Below are 22,276 nucleotides of genomic sequence, written 5' to 3'. Positions count from 1 at the left end.
ACTCATGCGGAAGTGGCTTCAGACTCTCAGTGCTGTGCTCCAACCCGCTGCGCCACCAGGGAGGGCCTATATATATATATCTTTAACATTTGTTTTAACACATTTTACTTTGACCTTAGGACCCCCAAATGTGTACTTTATGTGTGTGTATACATATGTATATATACATATATGTGGGGTATATATGTATGTTCACATATGTGTGTAAACATATATATGTGTGTAAACATACACATATACCCCACTTTGTAAACACATGTATTTAAGACCATTACATTTTTTGCCTTTACTAGGACATCACACTGGCTCTCAAACCATCTTTTTACCCAGGTTAGATGAATCAGACATACACACACTCCAAAAAAGACCAAAAATTAAGTTTTTTATAAGAAGCAAAAGGCCATTTGAAAGTTTAGTGATTCTACACAGTGACCCCAACCACCTACAGATTTTTATTGTTAAATCTAACAAAACCGGGCCCTCCATGGAAGTGCTGTGGGTTAGAAGCACTGCACGACAAAACTAAGCCAAGCCCTGGCCACTTCAGTGTGAGTTCGCTCCCCACCCCAGAGGTGATCCACCCACATGGCGCAGCAGACCTCTCCTGTCTCACCTACTGCTCCTCTCAGCAGTGTACTTTGTCAAACTGCCTGTTCTGCTCCCCACTCTCTCTCTGGCGAATCCTCTCACTGCCTCTGCACCTCTGGCCTGTACCCCATTGCTGATTAAAAAAAAAAAAATCTACCGTCCAAATAATGGCAAAACAAATCCAAGACAGAAACACCAAACACAGTTCCTAGTTTTTTCTAGGACCACACTACTAAATCAATTGTGGAGTTGTACAATTTATGCAACAATCTCAGAAATCAAGCCTGTCCTCAAGGCAATCACTAGATTGACCAAAACACACACACACAAGAAAAATTAGAGAAGTTAGTATCAGAAACTCAGGATGACTATTTTATCTATGAGATGTTAGATGTTATCTTGAATTTTTTAGCTAGAGGAGGAAAAAATATATATAAAATAAGTGGATTAGTGTTCCTGGAAAAGAGAAGTTTTGATATAAGCATTAAAAGACAAATTTATCTTTGTTAACATAGACCAGAATATTTCCTTTTTTATTTTTATTACCATGAACTTTCTTTTAAAGACATGTAGTCCTAGAATAAAATATTTATATCTGGCAACATAAGACATACATGCTTTGAACTAGTTCTTATTTATCAAAATCTTGGATCGCAGTCCCAAATTTTATTTTTATTAGAACTTACAAATAGGTGCTGTTTATAACTAACTCTTCAGAGATAAAAGACAAAGACAGACACTGAGATCTCTTGATGTTTTAAAAAAAGATTTATTTACTTATGCATATAGAATTGGGGTATAGGTTAGAGGTGCAGGAAGGGTGAGGGAATTCATCAGAGGCAGACAGGGAGCAGAACAGGCAGATGGACAAAGTACACTGCCGAGGGGAGCAGCGGGCGAGACAGGAGAGGTCTGCCACGCCATGTGGGTCAGCTCCAGGGCCTGGCGACCAAACTCAGCAGAGGCGGCAGCTGAGAGCTTCATGGTGCTGCCCTTTAACCTTGCACCACCAGGGAGGGCCCCGAGATCGCTTGATTTTTACTTAAAATTTCGGCCATGTGTACTAGTTTTGAGATATGTAGCTATTTCACCAATATTTGTGAAGACACTGAGAAACCTAGGATTGATTTTAGTTCAGCTCCTTAACAACTCCTTTAGATAGATTAAGCACACCCTAAATTTATATCTTTAAGAGTAACTCTTTGGCTTAACAGAAGTTATATAAAGAGAATTTATATTAGGTGGAGCAGAAGGTTGTAAAATTTCAGGAGGTGGAGGAGGAACAGAAACTGCTGGAGGAGGCACAGAAGGTTAAATAACACAGTGCTTATGCAATTTGCGCTAAAAAGGAGGTTTTAGCAGCTCCATTTTTGAATCAATATTTATTTAAGATTTATTTATTTATGCATACAGAACTCTTGCCTGGAGCACACAGGCCAGAGGTGCAGGGGTGATGAGAGGATTCCCCAGAGACAGAATGAGGAGCAGAGCTGGCAGATTGAAGTACACTGCTAGGGAGAGCAGCAGTCGAGACAGAAGAGGTCTGCTGCATGGTGTGGCTCAGCTCCGTGGCCAGGGATCAAACTCGTGCTGCAGTGGTTGCAAACAGCCTCATAGTGCCGTGCACCACCAGGGAGCTGTGCACCCTCAATTGGGAGTTACAACAGGTTTACTACTAAAGCCATTATAACAGGGGGGTCCCTAGGAAAAGGGGAAGTTCCAGGTTCCCTGCCCCACCCAAGAGGGTGGAGCTAAGCAGAGAAAAAGAAGAGGAGGAATCTGAAGAGAAGAAGGAAGCAGAAGAGCCAGGAGACCTGAGGAAGCCACATGGAACAGCAAGCATGTGAGGAAGAAACTGTGCTTGTTGCTTGACCGTGGACCGGTTAAGGCAGATGTGGGTGCGAGACCTGTAGGGAGGTGACTATCGTGGTGTTTATATTGATTTTGATGTTGCTCTTTTCCTCCCAGACTTGTCTGGCCATTTCTGACCCTTTTCTATGGGTCCCTGCCAGAAGGTGCTTTAGTCTTGTGGCGAGCATTCAGGCCTTGCTTTGGACCAGTCCCTTTTGGGTTGACTTTGCCCATGAGGGGATGGGTAACTTCAGGTGTTTGATTTAGAAGTTATATTCTTTGTCTTCCATATTGTATACTCACTGTATTAAAATCCCTTTTCATTAAAGTCTGACATGTTTTGCCTTGATGTGACGGATGGCAGAACCCACTTAGAGCAGGCAGATTTGGGAGTTCAGTGGTGCCCCTCTCTGCCTGCCGTGTAACACCTTCAGTGGCACTATGTTTATTTCCTGCCACTGAAGAAATCTCTGTAGGATGGCCTGATGTATATCTCATTTAGCCTTTGCTAGTATTTCATCATCTAATTCATACTCACGAAAACACTCTTGGGCCTTCTGTGTCTCTAATCAAGGCCCATGTAAACCAAAACTTCAGAGGAATTTCTCCCCCCTCCCCCGCCCCCCCTATAATTACAAGTCATGTTATCACCTACCCATTCTCAGGTTTCCAGGTCCAATGTACTCTCATCAGGAAACCAGGGGTTATATTCTTCTACAACTTCAAGGCAATCTAAAAGTTGCCCACGAGTAACTTTTAACCCTGATCAAAAAGTAAATAGCATAGCAAAGGTAGAAAACCCAAGAAGGATTTGCTCCATCTCGAAAATCCCAATCCTATGTCCTTCTGTAAGGAAACAGCTGCTGCAATCACTCCCTGCTGCGGTCATTCCTGGCTTGGGAGTCCAAACTTCAGGTCCCAGTTGGGGAGCCACTTGTGGCTCCTCTAGGAATCCAGAAACCTGGGGTGCAGCTGCACAGGACAAGCCAGACAGGGGACTGCAAGACAGAGCATGCAGTGAAACTTTATTGAATATATTCTACATATATATGCTTTCAGAACAAAAGGCAAATCCATTCTCACATAAAGTGTCCCTTAGTATATTAGTAACTTTTTGTTTAGAATAAGCCTGTGTGCCTTTTTCTCCTGAGGGAGTACAAATGTTAAGTGCTATATTGATAAGGGAACCCGCCAAGGAGGCTTCCAAGAAGAACAGCTGCAGGGCATCCCTGCTTGGGACAGCTAGCCATCCTTATCACTAGAGTGTACTCAGGGCTAGGTTAACCCTTTAGTCACTCCTCTCAGGTCACACACAAGGCAACACAGACACTAACAAGCATGGCTCTCAAAGTGATTCCCCAGAACAGCATCATTAGTGTCACCTGGGAATTTACAAGAAATGCAAAGTGTCAGGCCCACTAAGAAAATAAGGGGACCAGAACCAGCACACTGCATTTAAATAAGCTCTTCTGGAGAATCTGACATAAATCCAAACTGGAGAATCACTCACCCACAGGGTTTCTCTCTACCAGAGGCGGTGAAGCTTCAAGGGTGAACTAGTAGTCAACCTGGAGCTTCATAAAGGATTTGAACTAGGCTTGGAAGTTGGGGAAAGATGCTAAGAAAAGACCTGGAAAGATGTGTACAATTTACCCTGAACAGGAAGATGCTAAAAAATCTAACAGAAAATGTGAGGTTGGAATGAGGTGTTCTAGTGTTTGAGCACCCTGGGAAACCCACTGCTGAGGGGTAAGTCTCAATGATAGATGGGCACAGAGTTTATTAGATAACCATAGTGAGGATTTGAACCTGGGAAGCGGTATTTAAGAACTGTTTCAACCACCACCAGATTGAGTTTAGTACAGATATGGTGAGCCATTGTTGTTAAAAAAAAAAAAAGTGATTATTTTTAGAGAGGGGTGTTGATTTTCATCTAAAGACTTAAATCTTTTGGTTTCCAAAATTATTTCGACCTAAAGGGATATTGATGCTAAGTGTAGAGGAGGACAAATGCTGGTGTTTAATCACTTTAGATTTCTAAAGAATACACCATCGTGGACTCGCAAATGCTAGGTACCTAGTGTTCAAATCTTCATCTGTTTCCTGGGTCACTAGTAGGAACTAAAAGGCTGGTTTACCTACAAGCAGCAGGTTCCGGCACAGGCTACAGGGTGGAGCCTGTTCTGCCTTCAAGTCTATGCAGAAGACTGCTCTCCCACTTGCGAGACCAGGTAAAGGGCGAGGGTGCCCAGAATGTTTTACTGTTTGTTCACACCACAGACACAAAGCGCGCCCCACCTCCCACCCCGCCTCCTTCTCCAGGTGGGGAAAACCCCACGCTTACACACCTCCTGGTGCTCCTCCAGGCCAGGGCGCAGCTGCCTCACCGCAGCTACAGTTTCTCCTCCAGGCCAGGGCGCAGCTGCCTCACCGCAGCTACAGTTTGCTCGCAGAGCCCGGGCATGAAGCCAAGCTGACCTCAGGTCATGGTTCTGTGCAAGCGTGGAGTAGGGATGGTACCAAGGGCGCGGTTCACGGGCCGGAGACTTCCCTCCAGCTAGGCTCTGCTGCAGCCGGCTACAGCCCAGTCCGAGAGGCATCCTGAGCTAGTTTGCAGCTCCCTGGGGATCTAGGTATTCTCCGGGCCCGCGGCACCGCGGAGTCCGAGCTACCCGGAGCCCAGGAGATTTTCCATCCTCCCAAAGCCCCTCCAGTGCGGCAGACCCCGCTGAGCCCCATTTGAACTACAATGCCCACAATCTCTCCCGCGCGAGCGTGCTGTCTTCTGGGAGAAGTGGTCCTGGAAGTGGGGCACCCCTAGCGGCTAGCGCCAACTGGACTTCATGTCCCAGCATGCCATGCGCTCGGGGGGGGAGGGAGGGGATTGCTGTGAGGATGTGAATGGGGAGGGGGCAGCCGCCCCCTTCCCCCACCCTTCGCTTCCAGCCGGGCTGGGGTGGGGGGAGGGGCCGGGCTGAGGCGCGGCAGCGGCGCTCGGGGAGGGCAGGGCCGGGCCGGCGAGGGCGGGACTGGCCCGCTGCAGGCCGACGAGTGTGCGGCGGAGCTAACGGGACCGGACGCCGGCGGCGGCGGCGGCTTTCTGCACGGGTGGAGGCGGCGACAGGAGCGGCGAGCATGGCCCGCGCGGCTCCCGGCGCTGACTGAGGTGCGCGGGCGGGATGAAGGCGGGCGGGAGGTGGGGTGCCCCCGGCCCCTCAGTTGGCCGGAGATCCCGCTCAGCGGGCCGCTGGCTCGGCCCAGGGCCCAGACCGACCCGGTCCTCCCGGGGAACTTCCCCGGGGTCAGGGCGCTGGGCTCCCCTTAGGGGCGGCGGTCCTCTTGCTTTGGCCTCAGTCTCCATACCCGCCTTCTGCTTTTGCACAGCCAGCCGCTCGCTCCCAACCCTCCAGACTCGACTGTTCCCTTCTTTCGTGGCTAACCCCCAGCCCCAGCCCTGGGAAGCACGCCCTCCCTCGGTCCGGACTTCCAGTCCATTACCTCGTTGGCACCCAACTCGAGCTTTTGCACTACCTGGGGACCCCTTCTGCACCTCTTGGCCAAAGGTGGCTTTGCACCAACAGTACCTCTCTCCTCTGTTCCCGGCCTGGCACTGCATGTGATGGCCCATTTCTCTCGGAACAACTTGACCTCCTTCCTTTCAACTTTGGAGAAACTGAGGCACTGCGTTGCAATATAGGAACTTGGCCAGGTCTATGCCTCAGTCCTGTGGGGCTTGTCTGAGCCCATGCCTTGGAATGGAGCAGCCCTTTCTGCTCTTCAGTCATTCCTCTGTAACCCAATGGAACTTCCCAACCCCCTGGCTACCGCACTGGGCTGAGTTCTCCTTAGTCTCCTCTTCAGCTCCCTACCACTTCACTTCCCCCTCCTCCTTCCCTGGCCTTCTCTGCTGTAGAATCTCTCTCATCTCTGGCTTGTTTGCTTAAGTTAGCCTTTGGAGTTCTCTCTTCTGCCAGCTGCATCCATCTCCCATGTTGCCTCTTCACAGCTGCATAAAAAACGCAAGAAGAGTTAAAGGAGGTATTGGGAATGGGGAGAGAGAGGTGCTGGTGGCCTAAGGGACCCACAGCCTCTTCAACCAGAGTTGCTTAGGGTGGGGCTCAGGGTGTTCTGAGCCTTTGGGACAGTGGTCTAGGAGCTTGTGGGTCATTTCTTCGGTTTATGTTTGGACTCCAAAGTCCCTCTGAGATGGAAGGAACCTTCTACCTGGATGGAGATGGTGCCCTAAGAGGTGTCTGAGAGACCACACCCTGTCTTGCTTCTGTTGTTAACTTTGGAGTGGTTATCTCTTCAGGGAAAGATGCCTGGGAGGTGCTTGAGCTCTTGTGGAGGAAGGCAGTGTCTGTAGGAGGCAGCTCAAGTTCAGTTGCGTTTAGGTTGGAAAGGGAAGGGGGAACCAGGGTTGGGAGAGGTGGCACAGACTTGCCTGTATAGTTAATTCAGTGTTTTGTTTTCTCATCTTCCTTCAGCAGTTTTTCCATGGGTTGTCCCTTTCCAGCTCAATTCCCAGTTTCCCAGTGGGAAGTGAGGGGAGAGAGGGAAACCGATGAGCCATCAAGAAGGTGCAGGAAACTCTGGGAGTATGTTGGGGTCCCGAATGAGCAATCTTGATTTGAACCAGATGGTTCTGTGCTTCAGCACCTCCTCTCCCATACCTCCCCCTTGGCTGTGAAAAGGACGCCTTTAACCTTGTAACTTGAGAATGGAGGAGGGGTGGCCAGGGGGCCAGCTGTCTGTGTGCCGTGTTTATGTCTGCATCTGCATGCTCCTGTGCAAGCTTGCCAGGGGCCTGTGGGAGTGGTGACCCTGCCCGCGAGTGCATTGTTGTGATGTGCTGTGGCATGCTCAGACCTCAGAACTTTTGGAGCACAGACCCCAGATAGGGCCAGTTTCCAAGCCCCAGAGACTCACTGGGTGTGGCTTCATGGCAGCGTTCACCCAGATCCCCCACAAGCTAAGCCTCCTGACCTGCGTGTGCCTCAGTGAGAATCCCTCTTTTTGAGATTCCGATCTGCAGTTGAGGAGTCTGAAATTGCAGGGGTGGATGTCCCTGAACTGGTGTGCGCTTGTCCCTAGTCAAGACAAAAGAAGCTCTGAGGAGAAAAGATCTGGGCAACTGATTCCTGTGCCTTGTTCTTTACTACATCTGCCTTGTGTACTTGATTTTGGCCTCTGTCAGATTGGAATTTCTTCAGCTGTGTTGGTATTTTGAAGTCCTGTTACCTGGCTCGCTCCTGGACATGCAGTTTGTGTTAAGTGGATAGGCTCATGGTTAGAGGTTTAAGGCAGGATTGTTCACACTTGATCACGCATGGGAATGACTTGGATTGCTGCTTGCAGCACAGATTGCTGGGCTCTCCTCCCTGGGCTTTCTGATTCAGCCCATCTGGGTGGGACTTTGAATTTGCACTTCTGCCCAGCTCCTTGGGGATAAAATATTTGGAAAGAAATGGTTCTGGTTCAGGACCATCACAGTTGCTTGGGAGATTAAGGCAGGCAGATGCAAATTCTTAAGAGAGACAGACTTTCTTGCACCTTGTGGCCCCACCCAGGCTTGTTCTTGCAGCTGCACTGGTTTGACCTTTTCCCTCCCTGTCTTGCCGCCCAGTTTTGGTGAGGTTAATGGTAGGGTTGACATGTGGTGCCTGAACTCCCAGCCCCTCTGTAGTCACATGGCAGATACTGCTACCGGGTTATTTAAAGAAAGGACAACAAAAGCAGCCCATTCAGAAGCCATATGGACATGGGCAGGCAGGAATAGAGCCAGGCCCCTGTCCTGTCACTGTCTCCTATAACAGAGAGGTTGGGGGCCTGCAAGGTGAAGTTCTGCCATAGCTGCACGCAGGATAGGATGCCTGGGTATCTCTGAAATCTAGAGAAGCTGGAGCAATCACATATATTGTGCTTTTACTGTGCAAAGCATTTCCCACCTGTTGTTTTCTAGCCCAGTGGCAGGTGTACAAGACAGAGACAGCCCAGTTGGGTTCTGAGGCGTGAAGACCCTGATTCCCACCCTCAGTGGTGCACCTGCTAAATTACCAACGGCTACTAAACTGCAGAAATGGCTGCTGTTTCCTGAGGGAGGTTTCAAGCCAGACCTAGGGCTAGATGCTCTCACACACTCCCTCACTGACTCCTCAAGTCATTGTGGCAAGGTTGGCCTCATTGTTGCTATCTCATAAATGGAGAATTGAGCTTTCTTGAACTGAAGAGACTGGTCTGAACTCAGACAGCTGGTACGTGGAGGGTCTGGGATTGGTGCTCAGGTCTTTCTGATGGCACACCCTGTGTTCTTTGTCACTCACTATGTCATCCTGCCCAGCCAACCTGTAATTCCTTTGTGGTTGCCTGCCCCCAATCTATGGAACTACGCTGGGCATCATGGAGGAGACGATGATTAAGTCTCTGTCCTCTGGGAGGGGATCAGGGCACTGTGATCTGCAGTTTTCCTTTCAGATGGCTCTGCTGTCTACCTGTGATTCTGCAGGTTTCTCTCTTTCTCCATTCCCTAATAAACATGTTTAAAAAAAAAAAAAAAGTCATCCCCATAGAGGGATCAGATGGAGTTCCAGCAGTACCTGTGGGCATGAAAATGTGCAGAAAGGCCATCTTGGCACAGAGAGGGAGTTGTCCCTTTTGGCTGGAGCCTAAGAGACGTGCTTCAGAAAATTATGAGAACCTCTTTGGTTACAAACAACAGCTAGCCCAACTTTGGCAGGAAAGGACTTCCTTGGAAGACTAGAAACTCCCATAGAGATGACTCAGGACCCAGCTTCCCTCCAGTGTCTTGGGGTGGGTGTGGCAGGCCTCTTCAGGGTACTGGGTAAGTCTGTTCTAAGCCAAGTTTGGCAATTTTGTCCCCATAACTTGGGACTCACATCCTGGGGGGAACATCTGGTTGGCCCAGCCTGGAACCTACTCCCTCCTTTGACCAGGAAAGGGCTTATGGTATAGGAGGCTGGTCCTCCCCGCCGCCCAGACTGTCTGACAGCTAAAGTCTCCAGAACAAGTGGACCCGAAGAGATACACCTAGAAAGGTGCTGAACGAGGACTTGAACTGGCAGGTTGCAAAGGGAGTTCTGAGTTCTGACAAGTTCCTGAGCACACAGACTGGCAGCCGAATCTAGCTGGGCCTGAAGGAGACAGGAAAGGATACAGACAGCTAGACAGGGTCCAGGTGCAACATCATGAAGGCTGGCACTTGGCGGTAGAGATGGAAAAGAAGGGACCGATTCTAGCAAGATTGTGAAAGTAGGTCTCATCTTCTGGCGCACACACTTGATTGGGGTTTGACATTTCAGCGTCTGGGTGATGGAGGAAGAGGGAGCATTTGCAGGAGGTGGCATGTTCTTGCTGCACACATAATGCTGACAACAAGCCTGGAATCCTGATGAGCTCATTACTCCTGACGCCATGCTGCCTGAGGTTGGGGCCTCAGACCTGTGGAGATAGGGCCACAAAGGCCCAGGGCCTTGCATACCCTGAAAGCCCCCCTGCCTGACAGGCCTGTAGCTCAGCTCTACACCGCAGCCTGCGAAGGCTTCTCCATCCCCTCCCCACTCTGAGTTTCCATGCCACAACTTCCCCAAAGCTATGTTCCCTGTACTTGAGGCCTTATAGCTGAAGGACCTGGCTCAGCTTCTGGAGTCCTAAGTGTCTCACCCTTTCTGCTCAAAATGCTTGTTGACAGTGAGTCCCCACTGACTATCAAGACAAACATCTCCTGGTGACATTTCGCAAGGAGAGGGTATGACCTTTGTCCGCTATCTGGAGTAAACAGGCTTTTCCTCCTGGTGTGCTGTTGGTCACCAGGGATGTCTGTATGTGTCCCTAACCAGTCATTCTAGAGTACTTCTCAGTGCCTATTTAGAAATCATTATTGTAATTACAACATATTGTCAATCGAGCTTTCCTGTTGCCATTGCAGATCTCTCCCAAGGCTCCAGTGCATAGGCTGGGCTTTGGGCTGCCCCAGCTTTCTAGCTGACAGTGGTTGTTTTCTCCATAGAAATGGCAGGGAAGGAGCAGCGTCCCCCAGGGGGACTGGGCAGGAGGGTCTGTGCTGAAGAGTACTTTATCCTCACAGACTTTTGGGAGATTATCAGCTCCCTGGTGTGAAAAGGATAGTTCCCTTTAGTTCCAACTGTTGACATTCAAATATGTATGCTATTTTGGCATGTCTGAATGCAGGGCATTCTACCGTGTACAAGAAGGTGAACCAGGGTAAAGGGGAATCAAGGAGAAAAATACAATTTTTCTTTATTTCGATGTCAGTGCTAAAGTTCTACTTGTATTAAAACAAAACAAGTAGTTTTGGTATTGGGTGTTAAAGTGTGTCCTCGGCCCAGCTGTGATCTGCTGGAGGATGTTGTCTTTGCAAATGAGGAAGCCTGAGAGGGCCGGTGACTCACTGCCCTCACTGCGGTCTGAAGTGGGAGGGGTAGCCTGTGGTCCCCTGTCTTGGGGGGTGCATTTCTTCCTGGAGATGATCTTTGCCCATGAGCATCCTCTCTCACTTGCTCCTCCTCTTCCTCTGGAGGAGGGGGGTGTGGGACCTACCTGAGGGACACCTCCCTTCTGTATGGTAGGGCCCCTCTTGCTTCTAAAGGGCAATATTGCAGGACCTGAGAGAGCACAGGGCACCTTGAGAGGTTGGGGCCTAACCCAGTGAACAGAGAACAGTCCTCATGCTGCCCTGTTCCTTCTCTCCAGAATCCGTCCAAGCCCTGTGGCAGGCACCAGCCTCCCCAGCAGAACAAGGCTGCAGCCTTCTAAGGAAGAAAGTCCACAACAAGTGCCAGTAGCTAATTGGCCTAGAGGGAACTTCTCTAGTGAGGAAAAATCAACAAGTTACTTATTTGTGTGGCTAAAGGGAATTTTGGAGGTTTGGGGTGGGTAGTGAGGAGGGGCAGAGAAGAGGTAGATTGTGGGAAGAGGCACAGGTGAGGGAGTTGCAGTGCTGGGGTGAGGAGTTCCATCCCCTTCCTGCTACCCAACCTCTAACCTACTCCCACCTTCTCCTCCCTTCCTTATAGGGTTTCTTGGGGTTTGCAAAGGACATTAAGTAGAACTGTGAATCACCTCTGCCCGCTAAGTGGAGCTCCCCCAGCCCTCACTCTCACCCAAGGTCAGTTAAACACAAGCTGCGTGGCCCCTAATACTGTTGGTGCACTGACATCAGGAGGAAATGAAAGTCTCTGTGGCTGTGCGGAGTCCTCTGCTGTGCAAGGGCAACAGATGGGAAGGGGTTGGGGGGCAGGTGGGGGTAGGGGGAGGCTTCTGGGCTCCCTAGGGACTTCCTGAGTCCCAGATTACAGGGCCTCCAGGGAGTTCCCAGATGTCAGCCTTCTCTCTTCCATCCTGTCCCCCACGGCTTGGTATTTCCCCAAACCTTGCCTGTCTGACTTCTGGTTGGTTCCAGAGTAGCTCAGGAGACCCTAAGTACCACAGAGAAACTCCCAAGCCAGGGAGAGAGGCCATGGGGGACCCATACAGCTCTTCCAGTGAAGAGTGCCAGCAGCATTCCCCCTTAGACAGCAAAGTGCTGTGAAACGGGGACCAGGGTGCATGGTTTATGTCAAGGAGGTTCAGTGCACTGGCAGAGTGGCAGCTGCCTGATGAGGGGATGTCCTCAGCGCCTGAGACACCGTGTACACTTGACCTTTGAATAGCAATAGATCATCTTCTGGGGTGAATGTGAGTTCAGATCTCAAGTGATGTGCCCTGTGGTCAACACAAAAGATGCTTTCCCCTCCTTCAAAACTGGGTGAGAGATTTTGAGGGTTTTGTTTTCCACCCACTCTACATATCCTGGCAGTTGCTGTTCATGCCTGCCATTCATTCTTGTGCAAAACAAGGAGAGTGGGCTGTGCATTGGAGCCCGTGAGGCCCGGGAAGAGGTCTGGACCACCAAGGGCTGAGAGACTGAGGTTGGGGCCATGTGGAAGCAGCTTGTTTTGTCAGGGCTCAGCCTGGTTGGATGTTTGGTGCTGTGTGATGCAGGCAAGTTGCTGCCTCTCTCTGGGCCTTGGAGGCCTCATTTGTGAAGCCAGAATTTGAAGGCCTGCTCAAGGGTTTGCTCTCATCTGATAAATTGCACAGAGGAGCACCACACCCTGAATGGGGAGGTGGTACTGGGCCTCCAGGATCCTCCCATGGGTGCTGTTTTGACCTTGCTCCTAACCTTCTGGGATGCATTCAACAGGAGCCAGTCTGCTCTGTCAGTCTGTGGAGAATTTGGGTTCCTGTAGCCACGGAGCTGTCGCCAGGCCTCCCCTTGTCTTCACTCCCATTTCCCTCTCCTGGCTTCAGGCAGAAACGTCCATCTGGTCTGTATTCCCTGGCCACTCTGCTCACCAGTTGGCCCTGGGCTGAATGTAAGGTTTCCATTTCTTTGTTTCCAGTCCTCCAGCCCCCTTTTGTCCTGGGTTCTGTTCTGGCCAGATTCTCCCCAACACCAGGGTGGGAGGTGGGGTCACAGGCTGATCATGGAAGGAGTGGTCTGGCAACACAGACTTGTGCCTCACTGGAGGTTGACAACATGCCTGGCAGGGGCAGGTGGGGTGGTTTTAGTAGAGGAGCAGGAAGGGGGCATGGGAGAGGCCTGTACTGAGGGCAGGGGTCGCCTGGGGACCCGAAGAGTCCAGTTTGGGCAGAGCATAGGTGTCTTGGGTCATTGCTAGAGAAGGAGGGGCAGGATGGAGGGGTCTGGCGAGAGCCTGCCCAGTACCACCACAGCAGAGGAAGGCTCAGGCTTTCCAGCGCTGAGCTATTCACCCAGGAAGTGTGGGAGGGCTTGTTAATGACTGTTTGTTCTCCACAGGCTGCAGGGCTGCCAAGGGTCAGTCTGATAAGAGGGAAGAGATAGACTCCTTGGGTTTTATACTCCAGACAGCCTCCGTCTCTCAGCGGGCCCCACAGATAGTGACAGTCTGTTGTGATGCTGCTCTTGCTCTATCTCTGCTCTTTCCTAAAATACACAGTTGCTGGCGTCAGCCCAGCTGGGTGTCCCCTGCCTGGCCACCGGACCGCTCCCTTTTGTGGTCAGAGGAGGCCTGCTCTGGGGGAGGGTCAGTTCTGGCAAGACTGAGCCAGTTTCTGGGCTGTCGTGGTGGTGGAAACTACCCCTGGGTGGATCCACAGTTCTGAGCAATGACTGGGATCTACCTGTTTTGCCTCAGGCAGCCAGACCTGGGTCATGGAAACATTTGGGGGAGTCCCACCTTTGCCCCAGAGCATTGGGCAGTCTGGCTGTTTTGCTGTGAGGTGTCTGAACTGGGAAGCTGATGGTGTTTGCATTTGGTAAGATCACCTTGGCCTCTCTCTGGAGAATGAGTTGTAGGGGGGTCTCTTTAGCCTATCTGGGGTGTCAGCAGTTAGGGTGCTCCTGCGGATGAAGTGTACATCACTCCCTGCATGGAGTGCTGGTGGCTGACCCAGAGAGAAGCTGAACGATAGCAATTTATGTGATAAGAGAAAGGGGGACTTTGTTTTCAGTTGGCTGAGGGCGCTAGAAGGGAGGCAGTGCATGGCTGGCTGCAGGTTTTGGGGTGTGGTGGAAGGTGTTCTTTCCCGTGAACTGGGAATACAGGAGAACCTGGTTTGGGAGGCATAGTGCCTGCATGAATTGGTTGGGGACAGGTTGAGTTTGAGGTATTTGAGGTACTTTGGGGTACTTTTGTGGCATCCAGAAGTGAGTAGGCTGCATGGGCTAGAGTTCAGGGATGTGTCTGACCGCAAGACTCTTAACAAGTTGAGAAACAGGTTTGGAAAAGCGTTCCCTCCAAAAGCCATTTTCAGATGTGGAACGAAACCTACTTCATTCCCTGTGCAGGACCATCTTTATTTCCCTGGGCAGTTGGTGGTACAGGGCTTGGCCGGGCAGCAAAGGGCACAACATCTTCCCCGGCCAAGCCTTGCCTGCGGTTGGGGGAGGGGGGTCCTGGCTGTGGGTAGTGTGCCTCAGCGTCCCCCTCCCCACCTGCACATCTGGGCAGTGTCCCTGGATGGAGACACTGGCCAGAACTGAGCGGGTCCTGCCCAGAACTGAGCCCCTGCTGGGAAACCCAGAACACTTCTGCTCACGGGAGCTTGTGGTCCTCTGAACTGGGTTACCTGGCAAGGAGAGGGGGTTCTAGGCTGGAGCCTCTCTCTGCTGTCTGCGTCAGATGGCCAGCAATACAGTAAGTAGCTTTTAAGAATCTTTGAAATGAAATGAAAAGTGGTTGTGTGTGTTTGCGAGATTGTATCAGTAGGACATCTTCAATTACCTTCTCAAAATTCCAGCTCAAAATGCCCTCTGATAAAAGGGAGTCTTGCCTCCTACCTGAGGTGTGACTACCACATGCAGGCAAAATAAGGGGCCCAAACAGCCCCCCTCCCACCCTTCCCTTCTCTGCGGTGCCGCCACTCCAGGTAGAGGTGCAGGCCACCGTCCGCCCTCCTCCCGTCTCAAGCTTCCCGTATGAGTCCCCGCTCACTTAGAATTGGGACTCTACCCAGCCCTGGACCATGGCTGGGTGCATTTGATCCTGACTGATCAAACTTGGGTTACTTGGCACAGAGGGGAAATCAGAGTGATGTTTCCCTAATGGAAAATGGGGCTGTTGTCTACTCTAAAGTGTCCGGTATTGAGGTGGCTGGCAGCGCCCCATATGCGCTGGGACCCACAGAGACCTTGCTGTCACTCTACTACCTATTGAACTTGTCAGAAGCTCCGCTTTATGAACTAAGAAGGGCTTAGTGCCACCTATATTTTTAAAAACTGAATGCTAGAGGGGCCTCCCAGGTGGGCTAGCGGTTAAGTGTCAGTGCTACCACCACGATGACCCACCAGCCTGAGTTCCGTCCCTGGCCAGGGAGGTGACCCACCAGACCGCTGCTGTCTCCCCTCAGCAGTGTACTTTATTACATCCTCCTGTTCTGCTCCCCACTCTGTCTTTGGCCTATACTCCAGTTCTTCTATGCACAAAATTAAAGAAAAAAAAATCCTGAATGCTAGAATATGGACTGGAATTTAAGATTTCCCGAGACATTCAGTTTACAGTTCAGGAAGTGGAAATTGAGACATTTGCCCCATATCCTCAAACCAGTAGGAGATAGAACCGAGACCATAATCCAAGTTGTGGCTTGCAAGCTCTTTCCATCACGTGTTAACATGTTTTAGGGAAGAGTCCTCCACCCCATTGTCTACCAGGAGTGACGCGGGTAGCCTGCCCCTGCTTGTTGACCAGGGCAAGCGGTGTGCTTGCTGCATGGGTTGCGTTGATGTGGGGGGGACACTCACTGTGACTTCAAGTGTGGCCCCGTTAGCGAGGAGGCTGCTGCACTCTGGCTGGTCCATCTCCCCTGTTAGCTTGGCTTCCTGAAAGCTCCCCCTCCCCCATGTGTCTCCGCTTGGGACCTGGATAAGAGTGGAGATCTAGGGCTGTGGTGCTTTCTGGATAATGTGGAGCTATTTCCTGATGGGGAGGTTGGTTCCCCCCACCTTTCTTCTTAGGAAGAGGATGCCCAGAGCAGTGGTACCAGTTTCAGATACTGAAAGAAAAATAGCACTATTTTGACCTCAGTTCCTATCACGTCCAGTCTGTGAGAGTATAGGTATTTGACCCAGTTTCACAGAGGCAGGAACGAGGTGTTACTGAAAAAGTTTGAGGCTCCTCCAGCTTAGCAGTAGGAGACCTCGGTTGATTTTTACCCTGGCCTCTTGCTCTGGTAGGTCATTTCCCTGGGGCTCTGAAAGGAAAGGCCGTGTGAGAGAAGCTTTGGACTACTTGGGAATGTGGAGTAGATATGCACAGAATGCAGGTTGGGGGTCTACGGGCTTGGGGATGGTTTTCAGCAGCCCTACGGTGCTCAGGGAGTAAGGCAGGGCTGTTTTGAGTTTGGGACGAAATTCCTCTTTCATTCCGACCATCTCAAGCATCTTTCCTCCTGTCCTTCGGAGACTGCTGACAGGCCCTGTCTCCTGAACTGTCTGCCAGCCCAGTTGACCAGCTTGCCCTGCGTGCCCTGCAAGCCAGTGCCGGAGGCCTGGTCTGCCTGGTTTTAAACATCACCCAGAATGGCCAGACCTCCTGTCCCCTTAGACTTCGCCAGTGTGTCCTCTCGTCCTGCCTCCCTCCTCTGGGAAGCTGAAACTCAGTGATGATACCTAGGGAATGTAGTGCTTTGCAGCTTCAGCCATTGCTCACCTAACCTTGGCAGGGCCTCTGGGATATGCATGGCAGCCATTCCCCTGTTCCTGGTACAGCGGTCACCCCGAGGTAGGATTCCCTCACACACATGCCCGTCAAACAGCAGAACCGGTCCTGGAGTCGAGGGCCTCAGCATTGGAAGATGTTAACTCACAGGCATGTGTTGGGGTGTGGATTCTCCAGTTTCACACGGGAAGGGCCAGGGAGTTAAGAACACACCCCACCTCTTCACAGCCCCAGTCCCAAACACCCACCGGTGTGTCATGGCAACCACAGGTAGCCCCCAAATGCATAGGAAAGGCAGACAACAGAGACAACCCCTTGGTCACCCTTGTGATGGCCAATGGCCTGTGTTTTCCTCTTTCTGTGTCCCCACAAAGTTGACGATAGTGGTGCGATTCACGAGGCATGTCTAAGGTGGGACTTAGGTGGGATCCTGGGGAATGAGTCACCCCTGGAGACTGAGACCACCAGGCCTCCTTAGAGGGTCAGAGGCAGTGCCAGGGAAGGCTCCCTTTGCGCTGACTCACAGCAGCTGATACTGTGCTTCAGAGGTGGTGAAGAGCATCACCTAGCAACCTTGGGATGTTCTTTCCTCCCGGGGCCCTGAGGCAGCCCAGCAAATTTTCAGTTTGTCAGGGAAGGTGAAGATTGCTCAGCCCAAGCAAAGGAGAAATGGAAGCTGTGCATGTTGGCTGTGGCCCAGATGGGAAGCTGGGCTCTCTGGGGTCCCAGCCACTTGCTTTCTGCCTCCTGGTGCTGAATGTTGGTGACACAGGTGGCAACAGGGATGTTTCTCAAAGCTACTGGCGGAGTTGGTGCTGGATGTCACCAGATAGCAGGCTGGGCACAGGCGTTGGTCCTGAGAGTGGAACTGCCAAGGTCTCTGGAAACCTCCCAAGGTCTCCTGTGTCCACAGGACACAGCAACCAAAGCACGGGGCTGACAGGCTCCTCGCCCTCTCACTGCACTCCTCTCTGCCTCCCAGGGGAGCCAGCCGGCACGCCCCTTTAGTTTTCTGTCCAACCATGGACACAGATACCTTCTTTGAGTTTCCATTAGCACCGCTGCCACAGGTTGGTCTTTCCAGACGACACTCACTATAAAAGGAGAACAAAAGAAAGCTAAAGATAGGGTGTCTGAAGAATTCACACAGCCTGGCTCTCAGCACAGACTACTGGTTTGTTTCCAGGGCTGCTGGAGTACTCCGCTTGCCCCGGAGGTACCTACCAACAGGGCCAGCAACCCTCTGCATGCCCATTTACAGGGCCTCTGGGCTCCTATCCCCTACCCGTCCCTTTTAAGTCCCCAGCACCCAAGCCACTGCAGAGCCTCTCCAAGCCAGCGGGACCGCCTCCTGGCTGAGTGTCTGCCCACATCGGTGAGGCCTGCCTTCTCAGGCCCTGGGGGTCGGCCCCCCGTGACGTGTCTTGCGGATGTTCTGTCTTATTCTGAGGTCCTGACCCGGGACGGGTTCAGCCAGCACGCTGCTGCAGGAGGGCTGGTGCCTCTTCTCCATCTCATCTTGGCAGAAACTGCCTAAGTTTCCCCACCCTATTCCTTCCTCCCACTAGGCCACAGGAATAGAAACTGATAAGAAGTTGGCTCTGTTAATGGAAGTTTTTTGGGCAGGCTGGGGGGAAAATTGTTCTGGGTTTAAAAGACAGCACCTTTCGAAGTCATCTAGCCTTGATGAAGGCAGTAGATTTAGAGTCTGGACCCGGTGCTGTGTCCAGCCTGCGGCACTGCCTGAGTCCTGCCTGGCAGGTGAGCTGTGCCCATAGCCACACAGGTCTCCCTGCTCCAGACTGTTGCCTGCCCCCAGGCAGGGCACTCCCATTTCAAGCCAAAGGTTCAGACAAACGAACCACATCCATAAGGAAAGTGGGGGCAGGATGAATAGATAAAGGGAAGTTTTGTCAATTCCCACAGGGTGCTTTAGACAAAAATGCCTGTTTCCACCTGAAAGCTTGGCTGTCACCTGCCCCATGTAGCCTGATCTGAGACTCTGGCAGACCATTACCTGGGTAACTTGGCTGGATCTTGAGGACTGAAAGGTTACAGCCAGCGGTCAGCCCAGCTCAGTAGAAGAGAGGGGGCTCTGGCCAGTCCCGAGGGAGGCGGGGCTGCTGTGCTCTAGGAATGGCTCCTCCTGAGCCTCCTGCCCTAGAAGTTCCCTCAGGTCAGCATCTTCTGGTGGTGGCTCAGGTCAGTGTGTCAGAGCTTTGGGCCACGCCCATCCCAGCATGCCACCAGGAAGATCTGCCGTCTGCCCTGGATTCGCTGAGGACCTGGGTCCTCTTGGGTGGTTTAGATGTGATGACCACTCAGACCTAACTTATACAACACCCTTGCCAGTGACACCGTGTGTCCACCCTCCTTCCTGCTTTCTTATAAGTTTATGATTGGAGTTTTGAACTAGTGACGGTAGCTTGGAGACTTCTAGAAACATAGCTTCTCCCTTCCCTAGCTGTGCATTGGCAGGTGTGTGTATAATGGCTTAGTGCTTCTCTGTCTCCACTTGCTGGGATCCAGCGGGCCTGAGCCTTCTTTGGGGCAGTCAAGCTTTGGGTGCTTCTGGGGAGAGTGGCAGGGAGTACCTAGAACCCTGGTCCAGGCTTGGGGGGGGCTGGCAAGGGCAGAGGTAGAAAGCAGCAGCGCCCCTTTCCTTTCCTTGAGGCAAGGGCAAAAGTGTGAGATTCGGGGATTTTGTTGTTGTTCTCCAAGGGTTGGAAGAAAGAGGGCTGGTTGGGAGTGAGGGGGCGGGGGAATCCCTGTGAGTCACAGCTCCTTCCTTCTGCTCGCATCTGTTCGGGATTGTCTCAGGCAGCTCCCCAGGCGTGGTGGGCCGTGTTGTACTGACTGATCCCCTGCCACGTGGGCGCATGGGTTGGCGGGGAGAGAGTTGATGCTTTGCTGGAGAAGCCACTTACTTCTCTTCCATTGCACCTTTCTTTCTGTGACGGTGATGGCACATAGGAGACGCTCTTCTAAACCTCCTAGGTCGACCCCCGTTCCCCCTGGGTGCTGGAGAGTGTGGTACGTGTGTGGGGAAGCCAGGGATGGGAAGGCTTAGACTGGCTTATGGTTGTGAGAGGAGTATGCTAGTGTGATGTGCCAGAGGACCCAATCCTTTTCCCCAAGGAGGGGCTGTATGTTGAGACTTATCTCTTCCTTCTTGAAGCCCTCAGCTCTGTCCTCTACCAGTGCTCTGGCTGATGAGCGGTTCTGCTATGCACCCCGAAAGGCCTCTGGGATCAGCTGTGGCAACACTAGCTCCCACCTCTTTAGAAGAGGAGACCTACAGTTAGATTCAGAGATGCCTGTCTCTGAGGTCAGCCACCCCTCGGGAAGGCAGCCCTCTGAGAGGAAGCCGAGGTGGGGGGCAGGCTGGCAGGCTGGCAGGCTGGGAGAGTCCTCCAAATAGAGAAGACCCACTGCTTGGCTCCTTGACAGCACTGGAGCCACAAGGCTGCAGAGAGAAGGACTTTGCTAAGGGGTCAGGGAGGTGGCCTGACAAGGAGAGAGGACCAGGGCTCTTCCAGCCCCATCTCTCTGATGTTGATCAGTATTTGTTGAATGGGTGTTTTTCTCTGGAGAGTCAAAGATCCCAGACACCAGACAAGTGCAGATTCTCTCAGGCTTTTCATTTTGTGTCTCTGCTGTGACTGGTTTCTGAATCACAATGGTGATGAATACCCAGGCCACCTGGCACTTTGAACCTTATCTTTATGGGCAGTCAGAGCAGCCTAGTCCCCTGACCTTGGGGGGCAGTGATGGGAGATAAAGTCTAGACCCCCAGCTCTCCAGACTCCACCCTGCATTCACCCCACTCACACTCTGCTTCCTCCCAAAGTCCCCCAAAGAAACAGATTATTCTGAGTCTCCTACCACAAGGGCCTATCGCCTCTCTCCTGCCTTTCTTACTGCCTAAGGCTTTTAAAAGGCCAGTGGAGAAACCCCTTATTAACTAGAACCTTATTTTCTGGAAACCTACTGCCGAGCTGTGACTAGAGAGCAGCCTAGTCCTAGGCCGCAGGCAGCACCTCAAACCAGCTCAGGGGAGGCCTCTGTTCTTGTCAGCTGGTGAAGTAGCAGCTGGGGAAGAGGTGACAGCCCGACCGCCCAGCTCTGCCACAGGAGTGGTTACAGCACCCCTCTCTGTATCTTGGGTGAGGGTTAGCCAGGGCAGAGCTGATTCTGTGCCTGGAGCTGCCGGCAGAACTTGGAGCACTGTCTGGGTTTGCCCAGGGAAGCGCAGGAACCAGCCCGGGGTAGGCTGGATTGAGCTGGGGGTGCAGAACCCGAGCCAGGGCTGTGCAGTGGGGAGTTGCACTCGATGCCCACCCAGGATCAGGGCAGAACTGTGGACCTCAACTTGCCCACCCAGATCACAGTCCCTGAGCTGGGAACTTGACGCACCTCAACCCTCCTGAAATCTGCAAGATGTTATTTCATAGAGAAGGATCCACCTCAGAGGGGTTCATGGTTAGTAGCCAAAATGTGGCACAGCCACAGTGTGAATCCAGATTTTCCTAGGCACTTGCTTAATTCTGAGAGGCTCTGCTGGAAAGAAGCCTTAAGCTGGGGTGGACAGATGTGAGGTGTGACAAGGCTCGCTAGGGAGACTGCAGCCTGTGGCACCGGGGCACCAAGTGTCCAGACAGTTCCCTGTAGCCACCCCCTATCTCACCCCCACCCCTCCACCCCCACTGCTGCGCTGTGGGCTTGGGCCGCCCCACAGCCCAGGCTGCTTCTCTAGCTTTTGCACACACCCTTTCCCCATTGTCTCAGACTTGCTAGATCTGGTCTGTACCTAAGGCCTCATGTTTTGTGGTGGTCCGTGAGAAATTAGAGGAAGCTCTCACTGCTAGAATGTCAGAGCTGGAGGAGTGGGGGCAGAATATACTTATCAGCCCCATCTGCATACTTACATAATGATTTATAAAAAGGGTTTCAAAACATTCTTTCATTATCATTATATCTTCTGATGTTTATAACCCTGGGGTAGACAGATTCGCGATTCTCAGTTGGACGAATGATTTTTGATGCTTAGTATAGTACACTACTACAGGCCAGAGCCACAGTCTGCGTGGTGCAGGGTGGCTTAGACTTGGTCTTCTGCACACTTCGAGTTTATGTTGGAAGTGAAGATGTACGTGGACTTTATATCTTTTTCGGTTCTGTGTAGGATCTTAATAAATCTGGGCCAGACTTGTCTTGTGATCCAGATTAGCTATGACTCCTAGATGCTAGGGTATAGTGAGAGATGAGATGTGCAGGGAGCCTGGTTTGGGAATCGCCGATTACACTGCATTGAGGAACCCGACCTTAACCCCACGAATAAGAGTGCCCTGTCTTGGATGCTTTTTAACACGGGGAGGTGGCAAGTTTGTTAAGTCTGAAAGGCATGCCAGAGCCAGAGCTAAGAATTTAGGAGGGCAGGCTCTTGGGTTTGAAGAGGGTAGTAGTGCCTAATAGACACAAGCCAAAGGGCTGAGGGCGGAACCTTCAGATGCATTTGCGCAGAAAGAAACAAGGAGGGCTCTGAGCCCAAGACAGGGACTGCAGTGGCTTGAAGTCAAAGCGGTGGCCAGCAGGAACACACAAGGAGACATGGGGGG

The 22,276-nt window shown here is 51.8% G+C and overlaps 1 protein-coding gene across 3 annotated transcripts in view; it reads left to right on the top strand.

Moving 5' to 3' along the window:
• The first annotated feature begins 5,451 nt into the window (after positions 1 to 5,451).
• The window catches only part of ST3GAL2 (ST3 beta-galactoside alpha-2,3-sialyltransferase 2), a 40,159-nt gene continuing 23,334 nt past the window's right edge, over positions 5,452 to 22,276 (top strand). The window contains exon 1 of one of the 3 annotated variants that reach the window (XM_004690397.2): positions 5,452 to 5,605. The gene's annotated coding sequence lies outside the window, so the exon portion shown is untranslated. Of the gene's footprint in view, positions 5,606 to 11,511; positions 11,585 to 13,738; positions 13,759 to 22,276 lie in introns of those variants that run through there. The other 2 variants (XM_012730733.1, XM_012730734.1) reach the window with 2 other exon arrangements.

This window comes from Condylura cristata, unplaced genomic scaffold, assembly GCF_000260355.1.
Source record: "Condylura cristata isolate star-nosed mole 26May11 unplaced genomic scaffold, ConCri1.0 scaffold00028, whole genome shotgun sequence".
Classification (NCBI taxonomy): Eukaryota; Metazoa; Chordata; class Mammalia; order Eulipotyphla; family Talpidae; genus Condylura; species Condylura cristata.
Note: the sequence above shows the minus strand (reverse complement) of the source record. Positions and strands in the feature narration are given on the sequence as shown.